General features: G+C 44.9%; 1 long non-coding RNA gene across 1 annotated transcript; it reads right to left on the bottom strand.

Annotated features, from left to right (window-relative positions):
- Positions 1-312: 312 nt before the first annotated feature.
- Positions 313-3,282, bottom strand: LOC107076893 (uncharacterized). The gene is made up of 3 exons (XR_001478024.2): positions 2,476-3,282; positions 2,027-2,222; positions 313-1,275 (listed from the first exon to the last, which is right to left on the bottom strand). It is a non-coding gene; the product is annotated as an uncharacterized lncRNA (long non-coding RNA).
- Between the last annotated feature and the right edge of the window lie 9,710 nt (positions 3,283-12,992).

Here is a 12,992-nt window from a genome sequence, read left to right as displayed (position 1 = left end):
AGACACATGGAGCTGGGAAAAAGCCCAGCTCAGCTTTCACACCATCCAGACAGCGCACAACCACACGATCGGAGAGGGCCGGTCGCTTTCTGTGATCCAGATCCCAGAAATGTATTTTTTATTCTGAGTCTGGAAATGAAAAAAAAAAAGATTAAAACTGATTTGAACAACATGTTCACGAGGCCATACGTCAGCTGAAACTATGTAATGCCACCCTAAAAGTTAATGAAAATCAGGTATGTGTGTGTTTCAGCTTGAAAATGAAGTATTTATTTGTTTCCTTAAATGATTCTGTCTTATTTACCCTGTAACAGTAGATTTCTGCCTTAGCTAATCTGACTTAACTCATGGTTTTCGTAAAGCATCTTTTAAAATTGATATTGAAAGTTTTCTTTTTTGGTGAACACCTAGCCTCCAGTTGGTGAATAGTCCATCATATGTTTTCTCCAGTGTTAAACGAAGAAGGTCCTGCAATACCAGTCCAGTCCAGCTCAGAGTAGCCCACTGCCACAGTTTCAAACTATCCATTGCATAATTCAGGTGACATTTGCTACCCCAAGCAGCCAGCAGAGAGCTGTTGCAGCTGTTCCCTGCTGGCTGCGTGGTGCCTCAGTACCAGTGAAGTTGCCAGCTTTTCATCCTGTTCTCTCTGCTTTCCATGTAAACCGTCATTGCACTGTGTTGATAAACCACACCCCTTTCCCAATTATTTGACTTGGATGAGCAAAGCTCAAATATTTTCCTAGCATGTATCTGCTAAAGGACACTAATAGTTGTGCTCTTGCCGTGAAGATGCAATCACACCTGCAGTTCAGAAATGCAAATTTGACCAGAACTACTGTCTGGTGACAGTAAGGTTGAAACAAAAGACAAATTACAAAGAAGGGAAACAAATGGGAGGATCAATAACATATTTTCTGCAATCAGGGCAAATCAAATACAGACGGAGGTTATAGTACAGTGCACCTGCTGGAACAATGCACCAGTCAGTCAGTCTGCACATCTTCTCCGACTGGCATGAAATGAAGCTCACTTAGGTGAATCTGACTTCTAAATGACTGGCTCTGCTAGTAAAAGAAACATTTGAAGGCAAAGAGCTCAGGGAGAATGCTTATCAGGCACTGGCAGTCCAAAGTATCAGCCAGGTCGGCTGTTATGTCGGCTAGCTCTGCTCAGCTCCACGTGGCGCTCCACTGTAACCTCTCCCTGATCAAGACCGAACACTCGGGCTGCTGCAGACTCCTGCGGGTGGACGCTGGCTGTGTGCAGATTGATCTGAAACAGTCAAGCCCAGACACGCGGCCTTTGAAAACCACCTCATGCTGGACCAGCTTCTTAATTATTTAATTGGGTGGAAAACGAATCAATTAAATAATTCAAGAGCCAGCTGTAGGAGAGCAATAGGCATGGATTACGCATTTTCTTTTGTTTTAAAGTCCATCTTTGCATTTTATACAAAATATACAGTATATATTCGACCTGTTGTAACCTTTGCTCCTCCACAAAACAAGGCCAACTGAAACACATCCCCAAAACTGACCCTCATCAAAAACCATTCAGCCCCTCCACGCTGCAAACTTGACAACGTGTGCAGCACAGCTCCACCTCGGCCCGCGCGCAGAAATGCTGACGCTAAAAAAGTGCCATATTAGCTAATGCAGTACTTAAAGACCATAATTTTTCCTTTCACATCGTTAATGAATGCTAATTAGAAGTCTTGCTTTTTGCATTAGCTGGCTGCGTTTCTAATGTGCCGTATTGTTTCTGTTCTCGCTTCAGCTCGGCTGTAATGCTGCCGCTGCCACTGCTGCACTGCCTGTAAAAGCCAGCCGCTCCGTCAGAGAGGCTGCCAGCTAAAAGCGGGTAATGGCTCAGCCACAAAATTGCACATTTCCATGATCATTATGTTATCTGTACACTCAGCGGTGAGATGCGGCGATATTGCTGCAGTGGGGGGAATCTCGCGCTCCGTCAGCACGTATCTGGGCTGTTCTGCACCTCCCCGGCGTTCGTTCCCAGTCCTCACCCTGGTGTGTGAACCCGGAGCTTGCCTGGAGAAGCCAATCGCCCGCAGGCCAGCGCCGTCAAGCCTGGACAGAGTCCTGTCTCCAACTGGCTGAGTGGGGCACCCTCTCTGTGGGCTGGTCCACCTGGCAGGTCGTGACAGGCTGTAATTTCCAGTGCACATCCATTACATCTGTGTGTGGAGGGATCACAGTATCCTGTTTCAAAAAAACAACACCCAGCACCTCTTTAAGGCATATTTAATTTGGGTGTTTAAACGTTGCAGCTCTGGGCCTCGGGTTGTTTCTCATGTTGGCCCTGGGTGAGGCGTCAAAGCAGAGAGGTAATTGCAGCCATCAAATGTTTATCCATTAAATGATGCGCTACGCCTCTGTCATAAAGCCGTGCCTGTTCTTGGCTGCTGATCTGCAGCACCCCCCCTCCCTCGCAATTCCTAATCTCTCCGCGCACCTGCCCTGCAGACTGCTTTCATCGGAGAAATCGAAGACGCTCTCCTTCACGCCGAGCGGCCCTGCCGAGAGTGGGAGGCAGGGTGGCAGTGGCAGCGCGAGGAGGGAGGCACAAAGCCGCGTACTTCTGAGACCTTTTACAGGCAGAAAAAAAAAAACTGAACCAGGAAAACTGTCTGTGGGAATAAAAAATGGCAACAAAGCCAGAGCAGACAGAACCCTGCCGGTCTGGGAAGAAGCAGAGAAAAAAAACAAGCGAATGCAGCAATAGGTGTATGAAGATCATGTCGTAGAGCAGGCCGCGTTTCAGAAGGAGAATTTAGGAAGCACTTTAAGCAAGCCAACACGTTCTCATGCCAACAAGCTCTCGGTTTGCCGCCAGAGAACTGGGAAGAGGAGGTGTCGTGAAAGTGCCGAGTTAAATTAAGGGGGGTTCCTTGTTTTTGAAAGTGGTTTTCAAAGCAGGACCCCACCTTGCATAGCTCAGACATCTGAGTTTCAAACACCCCTTAGCAAGTACCTTCTGTCTGGCCTAGCAGAACTCGGTGAACGATGTCACGAGCGGGGCTGCTGGGCGGAGACTGGGTGCCGTGTCAGTCCCAGGCAGTACAGCTGGCTCCCTGCAGTGAGGCGGCAGCGCCGCTGCTTCTGCTGTTTCCACGGCAAGTGTGGATGAAAGGATCAACCTTGCTTAGGGAACGGGGAGAGATTTATAGCCAACGGCAGCCCGGCCAGCACACACGGAGCATGGTCAAAAAAAAAAACCTAGGTAGATAAAGCATCCTTTCACGGGCAGGCGTGTGGGAAATCTCCGCCACTCTCACACGGCGCTTCGCGTGGAAGACCAAGATTAACCCACCGCTCTCCCGCCTCCATGGCTGTTTCCTGGCTGTTTACATTCTTCCGACCGCTTTGAAAGCTACTCCCACATTCCTGCGAACTGTGAGACCGAGGCATCTCGGCGGCGTTGGGCGGGAAGGCTTTTGTCCAGGGGCTCGGCTCCTGCAGCGCTTCGCTTTAGCCAGAGGATGGCACAGCCTGGCCTCCTTGTCTCCTCCGCAGCGCCAGCCCGCTGACAGGCTCCCTCCAACTGTGTGGGTTTTACCATTCAACAGGTCCCTCCCTACAATTCATTTACTCGCATTTCAAGAGCACTTCAGCCTCGGCAAGATGATTTTTTTTTCCTCCAATGGGAACTTGGCCCAAGATCTCAAATTTGGCGGCTGAATGGACAAGTGACCTTTACCCCAGTGCGTAAGTGTCACCAAGCACATTTAAAACGCGTGATACAAAAGTGAATTAGGGAACTGCTTTTATATTTATCATGTGAGAGAGATTAGTACCGATACGGCACTGCTGGTATACACTAGGTACGCAGAATGAAGGCGTGTGAAGACAAGTTTGGGTTTCCTGCCTCATTACGGCTCAGAGTGAATGATATCAATTTCACAGGCGTGACTGGAAGACAGCAAAACACAAGCTTGAAATATCTTGGACTTGCTCATAATAGCGAAGGCAGAGCTGCAGCGAAGTGAAATAGAGCTGGCGGTTATGGGAAAAACACTGAGAGCAACAGGAGAGCTGTACTACCGACACAGCGGGGAGCAGGAGGGGGAGAGAGGGTCACTCAGGGTCAGAACTATCAGGATTTGCTTTTGCTAACATGTGTTCGGAGACGTGATATGCTAGAGTGGAGTATGATTTTGTTCCCCGAGCTAGCCCGAGCCAAAAGCACATTTTCTGGGCTTTCTTGCGCTGGTGTTGAACTCGAGGTGACGGCGCGGCCCCCCAGCAGTGGCGCGAGGGTGTAGATGTCACCTGGCTACCGCTCAGTGGGGCGCAGAGGGCGAGAAGGATCAGAACGAGAAGCAGGAGGCTGCCCTGGAGTCTCCTCTTTCGCTCCTTGCACAAAATGCAGCAGGAAGGCAGTTCAGAGGCAACGCAACGTCCTGTTCGATTTACCTCATGTTCAACCCTGTCCCTAAAGTGAAAAAAGAGAGGCCTGGGAATGGTCACACAATCTGGCTAAGGTTCGTCTAGAAAAACTCATATCTCTGTGTATTTAAAGAATAGGACCCTGGAGGGTTTTTTTTTTGTGTTGGCCATTCAAAGTGTTAATTTTTAAATAAAGTTTTAATTGTGCTTTTTTTTTTTCTTTGGGAAAGCTTATCATGTCAGTTCCTGCATTAAGATGGCCGCTCTCACGCCGGGAGGAAGCGTTAATTATTGCGATCGCGATTTGTGTGATCATTAGAATCACACAGAGGCTTTGTATCTGTGCATTTTAACTTGAAATGGTCCAATCAATTGTGGTTGTTCTGTGGCGACCAACTGTATTTCTGAGACAAGCTATGATTAATCAGTGTACTGACTCTACAAGGACTGCTAGAGGGATCTTCCAACGTGTATTAAATATAGCTGTTATGAGAAAGGTCTGCAATTTTCACAAATGGAGCATCTGAACTCAGGGCCTTATTTAGCCTGTGGTTTATACCTGGAATAAATGAGACAGATTCGGCTTGATATAGCAACTATGGTATAGTTAGAAAAATGATGTGCAAAGTTCATGAAAGTTTGCCAAAATGGATATATTTTTTAAAATGGCACGCTTGGGAATAGATCTAATTTGGGGGGGAAATTGAAGCTCCAACCATGAAATTACCTCCCATTAATCATGAGCAGCTTTGAGGCGAAGTTAACAAATGAATTTTTATTGCTTCTTAATTACTTTCAGTCCACAGGAATCCCTGCCAAAACTAACCTTTTTGTAATTTGTTTCTGCGTTCTCTCTATTCCTCCCTCCCTTGATCTCTCTTGTTGCCTGTTTAAATCTCTCACACATTTCCATTTTAAGAGCTCCTGTGAGTGATGCCCACATCCCTACAGGCCTGTGGGGAAAGGAGATTTCGACTGGCTTCACTATTCAGACGTCCTGTTTAATTCCACATAGCAGCCCTGGACTGCTGTTCATTTTGTAACAGTCAATTTCAAACCCAATGAATGGGTCACCTAGAATCACTGCAGTTCCCTGTAAATTTGAAACAAATAAACAAAATCTCAATATAATTTCTTCACTGTGATTTGATTTTCCATGCACAACCTCCAAGAGAACAAAGCAGAAATGATGCTTTTTGTTTTTGGAAGCATGGGGGGGTGCATTGATTAGCAGTACTGACTTGCAGAGCCGGGGCCCTGGATTGAATTCCTAGGGGTACAATCTGCTTGGAGTTTGTACTCCCTGTGATTGTGTGGGTTTCCTGCAGGTGATCTGGCCCATAGACCAAAGACATACTAGCAGGTTACTTGGCTTCTGGGAACACTGGCTCTGGCGTGAGTGTCTATGTGTGCACTGTGATGAACTAGTAAAGAAACTGTGATAAAGGGGGTGGAGACTGGGGTGTGAGGGTTGGGTAGTGGAGGCTAGGGGTTAGAGACTGGGGTGTAGAGGCTGGGGGATGAAGGCCAGAGGGTAGAGGCCTTGGGATGATGGGAGGGCTTGGAGAATGGGTTGTGAAGGTTGGTTGTTGAAGACTGGAGGATGAAGGGGTTGGAGACTGGGGTGTGGAGGCTGCAGGTTGAAGGCTAGAGAGGTGGCGGCTGGGGGATTGAAGGGTGGGAGTTGGAGGCTGGGTGTTGCTCACCGATTTGCATGTAATGTTCAGCCCAATTAAAATAATTTAAATAAGGGGTACAGGGTTGTGGCTCTAAATCAATGACCAGGGCAGGTAGGTTCATCTCCCCAGTGTGCAAAAATTTACCAGTTGATTTAGTCAGCCCAGCTGGGACTTTATCATTGTGGGACCGTTCTGCCACTTTTTGTACTCTCTGTTTGCTTAACGCTTCAGAAACTGTGATGATCTCAAGCTTTATGTCTGTGAAAGACTTTAACCCAATCTTAATCATTTACACAGCAGCTATGGGAACAAGCACGGCCATTGTCATCGCAATTTAATTGTATAAAACTATTATCCACCCTGAAATACCAGATTAAAATGCACTACCCATTATTGTGTTGTCAATAAAAATCACTTAATAATTCATATGTCTTTGGAGGCGATTTGTTTCCTGCTGCCCAGTGCCTTCGTTAATGCTGTCATGCTGTTATGCTCAGTGTTTTCTACCATTTCCCCCAGCTCACCGCTTTCTTTGTCATATAATATGTCTTTATTGCTCCTGATTGCCTCTGCTGACATTTGAACAGAGCTGTTGTCTCCTGTGGATCATTAGTGCCTGTGGTGTCTCCTTCATTTCTTTGTCATACTAATCACCATTAGGTTGCTAATTGACTGCCTGGACTGGAAACCACTCTCCTGTCATAAAAATAAAGAGGATCTGGCCCTGAGAGCCCTGTATGTGTGCACTGAAGACAGAAATGGAAACATAGGAAGCAGACTGTGTAGTTGTAGCAGTCAATTCTTCTTGTTTACCCCCCCGACATTATCAAGGCACTGACTGAGCTCTCAAGCCATGCTGCAGAGGAGTGTATGCTGCAATCTCTTAAAACTCAGCTGGCCAGTGAGAATCGGTGTACTCCTTATTACACAGGAGAAAGGTGAGATCTGATGGGCTGAACAGACTGTTTTCCTCCTCAGAGTTTCTCTGTTTTGCCAGCTGGAACAGCCAGATTCACAAACACTTCCCTGTGGGAAACCACAACACTGCCTGGCACCGGGATTGCTGATTGCCTGACTTCTAATATTAGGACAAACTGTACTTGCAAAAACTGCCAAAATGCAATAAGCATTGCTTTTATTTACAATGGTGTATAGTGATAATTCTGAAAATATAAAAAGGGCCTACACCTGTTCTGGTTCCAAACTGCACAAGCAAACAGTATCCACGCTACATTTCGTGACCTTCTAACTGTCCAGAAGCAGGGAGCTGCAGAGCCTCATCCAAGAGCAAACACAGATGGTTAGACAACACAGCTCTCTCTACCCATTCACATTGCATTCAAAATGCAATCACTACATGTAATAACTACACACATAGAGATGTAATTACAATGTTATTACATGGAATTTCTTGTCTTCCTTCAGTGCATATTTGCCATTTGTGTGAGAAATAGATAATCAACAGGCATTTTTAGAATTGATGTGCACAGCACATGAAATTTAACATTAAATGCATTTAATATGCATGTAATATCTTTACAATAATTACACACAATTTTGTAAAGTGCATTAAAAATAATGAAGGAATTGTTTATAATGTGGGCACAAAATATTGAGTGCACAGGAGTGATCTAGCCTGCGGCACTGGAGAACCACAGTTGCAGTGTGTGTGTGTATATTCGGTATGTGAGCAGCTCTCTGCCTCCTGGCCACAGCTTCAAACTACCTGCAAGAGAATCAGGCTCCTCCTGCGCCAGAGGAAAAGAAAAAAGGAAGTGCTGGAATTATTGCAGCCACTTTAAAATACAAAAATGACATTTGGACAGAAACCGCAGAGCATATCTATTAACATTTAGGAAGGTAGAAAAAAAATCAAGAGTTGGAAGACAGAGGATCATTAATTATCCAGAACTGGCAAGCAATGAAAGTGCTTGCAGGGTCCCCAGACAAACAGTGGATAAAATAATGATGATGATTAGTTAAATCATAGTGTTGCTCATACCATGCATAAGTGATGAGGCCCTGGACTGAACCGCCTTGATGAGACACTGTCCATCATTTCCACTTTACAGCCCCACAGAAATTACTGTTGCTCTGCATTTTTGCACTATCTGGTACATCAAGTGATGCTACAATGAATATATATTGACCTTATTATAGCAGCTGGCTGCTTCTGCCAGAGGCAACCAGGCATACTTTGTACAAATTAAAGCCGTCAGCATGTAATTTATGGTTCGTTGCGAAAGAGGAACAAAACCGTGAGAGGGAGCGGTTTGGTTTGGGAAGCAGGTAGGCAGCCTGATGAAATGCGAGATTACATACCGCAGTAATGATGTGGCGATACAGCTGTTGAGATTGGTGCGTTCTGTTCCGTCACGTCGACATGTTTTGAAAACCACAAGTTACACAAGGCAGGCTCCCACACCCGCTTTGTGTAGAAGCCTGTGAGCGGTGAACTCTTCCTGGGCTCGTCTGGAGAGGCTTTCCCTAGGGGGAGCTTTCCCTAGGCAGCCAGGGGCGGGTGGGTCTTTGAGGGGAGGAGGGGGGGGGTCTTGTACTGCTGTGTCCGAGGACTGAAAGGGCTTGGGGATACAGAGTCCCCGGGTCGCCCACATTCCAGAGAAAAATGATGGAATTTGTCTCGGCCTCTTAGTGGCTGCTCAGGTGGAACACGCTATGTTACAAAACAAATAGACCGTACATCAATCACAGCGGTGGTGGTGGTGGGTGGGTGGGTGAAGGGGAGGACGAGGATGAGGCTGTGAATTGACAATGGTGCTCAGCTCTGAATACTTGACAAGCACGTAAGCAGAATTCCTTGCAATAATTGTACCAGGACTCTGACACTCACAGCATCCCCAGGAGGAGACGAAAGAGATCTATAAGAAACCCGGTTGATATTCACGGAGTCTAAATGGAGTTACAGGGACTATTGTCTCCAGCCCGTTTTCCCTGCAGGGGGAGCAGAGTCTTCCATGCAAGGGCTGTGGAGAAATGTGAAGTGAACACATGAACGTCTCCGGAAGACGAGACACTTTTGTGCTGTGCTGTAAGGAAGGAGTCTGCAAGCTCTCACAGCTTGAATGAGGCCGAGAATGACAATAATAATAATAATAATAATATAAAAAATAATAATAATAATTGCTTACACTTATATAGCGCTTTTCTGGACACTCCACTCAAAGCGCTTTACAGGTAATGGGGACTCCCCTCCACCACCACCAGTGTGCAGGCCCACCTGGCTGATGCGACGGCAGCCATAGTGCGCCAGAACACTCACCACATATTAGCTATCAGTGGGGAGGAGAGCAGAGTAATGAAGCCAATTCATAGATGGGGATTATTTGGAGGCCATGATTGGTAAGGGCCAGTGGGAAATATGGCCAGGACACCAGGGTTACACCCTACTCTTTTCGAGAAACAGGACCTCGGTTTTACGTCTCATCGGAAGGACGGCGCCTGTTTACAGTATAGTGTCCCCGTCACTACACTGGGGCATTAGGACCCACATGGACTGCAGGGTGAGCGCCCCCTGCTGTCCCCACTAACACCTCTTCCAGCAGCAATCTAAGTTTTTCCCAGGAGGCCCTTCATCCAGGTACTGACCAGGCTCACACCTGCTGAGCTTCAGTGGGCTGCACGTTGTGAGTTGCAGGGTGATATGGCTGCTGGCCATATCAAGGAGCTGATTGGCCCAGAACATCAAAACGTATCTGTTGCTTGGGAGATGGTTTTCTAGGTAGCATTGTCACAGGTAGTGTTTTGTTGCCAAGTACAATTCAGCCGCACAAATTCATAACTTAATTTTGTTTTGTTCTCCTTGTTCAGGCTTTTCTTCACACCTGCTCAGTTTCAAACCTTCCTTTTCTCTGAAAGTGCTACAGTTCCTGTTTTTGTTTAAAAGTTTATTGTATCTGCATTCTACTTCAGGGGTTCCTCTGGGAGTGGAAATTTCAGAGCCCCCCTGGCTTTCTGTTCAAATTTTGTGAGATTCCTGAATCTGAGGATCCTTCATGTTCTATCGTCAGATAGAAATACCCAAGAGGAGACAACAGGTACCACAAAAGCAGGTAGGCTGTCACACGAGATGAGATAAATATGGCACCATGTTAGAGTATACAATGAGGAAACATAAAAACACACCAGAGAGAGGGTTTGAAGCACTAAAATACCAAATACTTGGCATGAGTTTTCAAAAGCTTTGATTTACTTTCAATTTCCTTATAAGGATAAGTAGCTGTGCTGGGATTAACAGCAATTAAAGACTGCAAGCAAAACAACACCTGCAAATAGAGTGCTACATTTCCCGTACAAGGACGGGAGAGAAGATAAGGATTGAATTCCCTGATTTGAACTACAGCTGGAGGTTCGACTCTGCACTGATCTTGCCCTCAGCCATTATCTGAAGGCATGTGCCTGTTTGTGTGTGAGCGCCGACTCTTGTTTTTGTGGGCACTTCCAGTTTTATCAGCAATCTGTCTGGCAGAAACCCATCCAACTGAATATAAAAGACACTCTGGCATGGGAAGCTCTCCATGACTCTCCTCCACAGACTTATGTCTCCAGAGTAGTCCAGTTGTTTTTAACCTGGGGTGCAAGGTGCCCTTTCTGGGGGGGGGGATGTGTGAGACATGCCAGGTTCTTTTAGAAAGTAAACCAAGGCACATAAGTACAACTGCTTTGTTTCATCAAACCTAGGTATTTGAAGGTAAACTTAAAAAATGTTTTTTTTTTCTGGTATTCTTAACTACAAAATTTAAACAAACAAAGTGGATCTCACTGTTACAAACTACAAACCTACAAAACAAAAGGTTTGGAAGGAAAATAAAAATGTAAGTTCCAGTACATTAACGCAGAAAAGGTAACCAATCTTAACCACTCTACACAATGTAAATTTAAAATTTAAAAACTTCAGTGTCGGGGAATAAATCTTAACACACATGACAAGGCAGCTCTGCTAAGAATATGCTAAATGCCTCTGTGGGGTGCTTGCACTAAGATCAAAACAAAATATTTTGGGTGGTGCCCAAGGACAGGATTTGTGTACACTTTATCTCCAAGCAGGTTGTTTCACAAGAATTCTGGTCACATCTCTATGCATTTGAAACCGGTACAGACTAGGCTAAGATCAAGTAAGTCTGAGCTCGGTGAAATTTTGTGCAGGAGTTAAAGGCAACCGTTCAGTCTATGCAGAAAATCGTGTGTGTTTGCATGCTAGTTGATGGAGGTTGCTGATGGGTTGAGTTCAGGTCAACCCAAGAACTGTGACAGCATGGATAGAAACCTTTTACTTTCTACACCCTTCATTTGTCCCCTTTTTGTCCATTGTGTGATGTCCCACCTTTCATATTTCTCTCCTGGAGATTATTTTTGCTCTTATAAAAATCACTTATTCCTTCTCAAAAATAAACGTAACCACAAAGCGTGCTGGTATGTGGGCAGCTGTTGATAGACTCGGTACGATGGAAACAAAGAACCTTTTCATGTTCAGAGAGGATCTGAAATGCACCTTGTGCTCCAGCACACACCAGATTGTCATCTGCACTCCTTTTGCTTATTTACTCTTCCTTTAGGGGAGAGTTTGTTTTCGGCAGGTACGCTAGCTGTTGCCAAAACAGATCCCTGCTATCTTTCATCTGATCAGTTGGCCCAGTGCAAGGGCCAGCCCACGCATTCTCCCATAAGGTCTTTCACTGAGACCCTGAGACATTCCATGTCAGACTGGTGTTGGTATAAACATTTCAGTGGCTGAGGATGTTTGTAGTGATAAGGACCGTGACCCCAGGAATTCCTGATGAAGTTTCTGAAACAGGTATTTTGTGTTTATGTCCACACACAAAGGGGCACTGTTTTCTGTAGCCAATCTAGCAACATGGATAACACGTGGATGTCTCTTGTCTTCCGTGTCTTAATACCCTTGCATTTGTTCATGACAGAGACATCCTGAGTTATGTACAGTATGTAAAAGGCAAAGAGTGACTTGCAGTTTTGCCTATCTACGGACCAATCAATAACAGAACTGATACCACAGGAAGTTTCAACATCCTTTTGTCAGCATGCAACTAACTCCGCAGGGAAAATCTAATGATATTTCTTTATTGATCTTTACAAACTACAGAAATATTGTCAGCATAAATTTCACACAGGAGTGAGATTCCGGGCCTTCCAGGTTATGGGCAGAGCTCTGCATTGTCTCCATGTCGTTAATGCAGCTTTTTGAATTACATCCAGAGTATGACTCTCAAACTCACAGCCTGGAGGCCCAACACAGCCCCTCTAGAGCTTTGGCCCCTCTAAAGCTTACAGTAATATGAGATGGAGCATCAATTTCCTCTGACATTTTAATTAAAGAAAAATGTAATTCTGGTAGATTTAGATGCAAGTAACTAACCCCTTACTTGTGTATATGCAAAGATTCTTGAGGTACAAATATACTACATTATGCCTAATGCAGTTATTTAAATACCATAGAGCATATATTGGAAATATCATTATGCAATATAATGACCCTGTCCACACTTTAAATGCAATTTTCAGCGACAACAGTAGAACACATTATGCAATTAGGTTTTATTGGCATTGTGCTTTAAAGAAAAAGATTAAGAAGAAATGCCTTTAGGATCAATGGCCACAGCCACTGCAGTAATAATATATTTACAAAAATATCACGGATCTCAAATTTTGTTTCACAGTCTCAATGTAAATTCAAATGCATAATAGATCTCACATTTTTTAATGTGATTATAACATTAGTACACATTTTATATGCAATTTTTGTAGTTTCCAATTTTATAAGAAATGCACAATCTAATACTTTAACCTGAACAGTTGCTGGCAATCAGCTAGAGAGTATTAATAGGTCAAAAACTGAGGTTTCCAACCACATACGGTATTTACATACATG

Source organism: Lepisosteus oculatus, chromosome 5 (genome assembly GCF_040954835.1).
Source record: "Lepisosteus oculatus isolate fLepOcu1 chromosome 5, fLepOcu1.hap2, whole genome shotgun sequence".
Classification (NCBI taxonomy): domain Eukaryota; kingdom Metazoa; phylum Chordata; class Actinopteri; order Semionotiformes; family Lepisosteidae; genus Lepisosteus; species Lepisosteus oculatus.
This window is presented reverse-complemented; position numbering and strand designations above follow the sequence as displayed.